Genomic DNA, 3653 nt, shown 5'->3' with positions numbered 1-3653 from the left:
GATATCCTAATTCAAAGCACAATTCTTAGAACACTGAGCGACATGGGTACAATATTATTTTCAATTTATATTTATTTATTGATATTTACGAGCATCTTTGTTGGGAATAGAAATAGCAATCATAATCTTCGATATAATTTCTACTTTATGGTTTGATTGTTATTATTGTTGCTGGTGTTGCACATAAGATACAAAAATTTACACATTGATATGTTTTTACGAGTGCAAAAACACAAGACCAAGAACAAAAAATGTAAACAAATAAACAAAGAGCAGCCATCAAAGACCAATTTCAATGTAAAATGTCATCAATAAGAAACAAGACACACACACATTCACACAGATAAAGAAAGAGACAGAAGGAAAGCTGCTCGTAATGCTCTCGTATGTGTTGACAATTTATACGCTTGAATACACACTTAGACACAAAAGGTTGGCCCCCTAACAACTAAAGCAAGAAACAAGTAATTTGACAAAACCAACAAAATGCCATAAACCATAAATTCTTTTGGGCAAAGCCAAACACTAAAATTCTGCCTAGATGATGCTAAAGATGTCGAATGCTAAGCTTCTCCAGCCATTGTTTTGTAGCCAGTGGATTTCGGTTGTGTGTGTGTGTGTGTTTTTTTGTCTTTGCAACTGACTCGTAATCGCTGGCAATAAAAACGAGCCAAGCAGTCGAAGACCACATAAAATATTATCGAAATCGTCATAGTATTCTTCTGGACTCAATGCTGCCAGCAAGTCAGACATCATCGTGCATATAAAAAGAACATAAACAAATAAATCGTCATGTTCTACACACATACATATGCAAGAGAATGGTCTATTAGTGAAATAGCTGCAAAAGAAAATATTTAGTGCCTAGTTCCGAGGCGTTTATCATGCATACCCGATATATGGATATATGTTATGTATATGCGGATATTACGAGGCAAATTACAGTATTTATGCCATCAGGGCTTGATTTAAATCAAGTCTTAAATGAGCCGCTAACGATGAATTACTAAGCACATGCGAGTATTATATTAAAGCTTCAGCTTTTGCACATATTACAGACACACACACACACACACACACACACACACAAAGCCATACAGTGGTGCACAAAAAGCTGCTGCCAAGGCCACAAAAAGGCATCCAACAAAAATGTGTCAATTTCAAAGTTGCCACGCTGCAATTTCGCCATTTTAATTCAGATTTTTAGTTTGCTTGCCGTTCTGAAATTCTCATTCTCGGCAATTTGTTTGAAATTCAATCTCAATCGAGATGAAATTTTACAAAACAGATTCTTCACTTTTTGCCAACAAAATGTTGCTGAAAGCGAAATGAAGAATATTTGTGTTTGTTTTTTTGTAACTTGCAATTTGTCGCTTCTATGAAATGTGATTTTTTACATAACATAGAAAAAAGACTTTGGCTCTTTGCAAATGAAAGCAAAATGGGTTTTTTATGATTGCCAAAGTGTTGTAAAAAAAAGAATAAAAAAAGAATGCAATTTACTATCCCAAGGACTTTGCTGCTGTGGTTAACAACAAATGTTCAGCAATGCAATGTTAATTTGATTAAATGGTTGGCAGTGGCTCAGCTATCTAAATGTTGGCACAGAGACACTAAAAACCGAGATGGAGGAAAACGTGAGGGAAAACAACCCAAAGCCTATCTGCTTTGACTGCCAATAAAACGTTGCATCATACAGAGGCAGCTGTTGTCGAGCTAGAACAAACTATTTTGACGGCATTTTGCAGCAAACAGATGTGCCGACAGGATAAACGAAGGATGCAAGTTTGGCGGGATATTGCATTGACTGCGGCACTTTCCTTCCATTCGCTATTAAATTCGCTTTTACGTTTAACTGATAGAGTTGGCTTTGGGGCACAGCGACTGTTGCTGCTGTTGCTGATGATGCCACTGATGTGGCTGCAATGCCACTGAGTATACTACTTTTTTGCCGAGTTAGAACTTAGTTGGTGTAACTAAGTTTGGCACGTAACAAAACGCCCCAAAACACACACACATATGTACATACGCACAATTGCAACTTTTGGGCATAAACCGAAATTCCCATGTGAGCCAAAATTTGATTATAATCAAGTGAGCGAGGTGTGCATGCAATTCATTAACTCATGAGTGTCATATATGAATATCAGAATTAAAGCACACAAAATGAGTGGGAAATATATTTAATATATATAAGAAATCCAAATTATATATTTATATTTAAGAATTCCAAATTAAATTTAGGTTAATACAAATAAAGAATAAAAAAAATACAAATAAAGTTCTATTTAGAAATGTATATTTTTATTAAAACAAGCGAACATATTTCCACTTAAATACAGTATTTTAATAGAGCTAGAGACAATCTTATGCGGAAGTGAAATATAAACAAACCATAATAACATACATAGAAGGGGAAAATTTTCCTTTTGTGTAATTCTAGATAAATGCGGAAAATGACTTTCTGAGTAATTAATTAAATACACAAAAGGAGTATATGGAACTGGATTAAAAGCTCACACTTAAGCAAATATTTTGTTTGTAAAATGATAACATGGGAATTCAAAGTAAATATATCACGCAGTTTAATCTTCGAGAAGTAATTACATAAAATACCTAAAGTGAGACTCAAAGACAATTGTGTTAATATTCCCATCTGTTGCTTCACTAATAAATAATAATAATTAGCAGAAAGTAAAATAAAATTTGTGAAATTGGGGAAACTAATGCAATTTATTTATTTTAATAATAATCTAAACACAAATAAATAAATTTAATAATTAATTTGATTGCATGAAATCATTTATACAAATTGAATAAACCAAAAAAAGATCCTACCAATTTTTATCAGCAATCAAATCAGAATTGAAATGTCATTTGCTTTAAGACAGCTAACAAGAGTTTGCCATGCTCTGAGGGCCGAGCACTAACCGATTCTTTAGCCGGCTTTTACAGTGCCTGTCAATATTGTGCTTGCCGTGTGGAGTAGTTGCTCTTTACAGCTCTCTGACATAGCCATAAAGTTTCGTGATGGTCGTGTGTGTCCTGGACTTGAGTCCTTTGGAAGTAAGCACTGAGCACGCCCGTACAATTTAATTAATGGGCATTCAAACGATATAAACTTGCTGAGGCATTTTTAGTGCTCCAAGCAAGAGAAAGAGAGAAAAAAAAACTAAGTAGTTAGAGAGATAGAGGAAAGAGAAGTTGTTCTGTTTCATTAGCAGGCACTGTGACAAGATTGAAGTAATGTTGCCAGGTGCATGAAAAGTGGACGACTCTAAACACATTTCACAGTTGCTACCGCTCTAAGCCAGCCACCTTGCCACCTTGCCACCCTGCCACCTGCCACATCCATGTGAATAACGGTAGAACACGTGCCGTAGTGCCCAAGGCAAAACAAAAAAAAAAAACAACAGGTGCAAAAGGCAAACAATAACATGTGAGAAAAAGAAACGAAGCACGATATGGAAATAGAAAGCCACAACTATAGAAAATCCTTAGCAACAATACTCGACGCGTTGTCCAGGACAACGCCATAAAAATAGGCAACAACAAATGCGAGGTTTTTGTTTTGCTCAACAAGGAAAACTTTTTCGGGAGAAATAAAAGTGAATTGAGTCGCAGTTAAAACTGAAAGTGCAGCAAGTGCAGTT

This window comes from Drosophila nasuta, chromosome 2L (genome assembly GCF_023558535.2).
Source record: "Drosophila nasuta strain 15112-1781.00 chromosome 2L, ASM2355853v1, whole genome shotgun sequence".
In the NCBI taxonomy this organism is placed as follows: domain Eukaryota; kingdom Metazoa; phylum Arthropoda; class Insecta; order Diptera; family Drosophilidae; genus Drosophila; species Drosophila nasuta.
Note: the sequence above shows the minus strand (reverse complement) of the source record.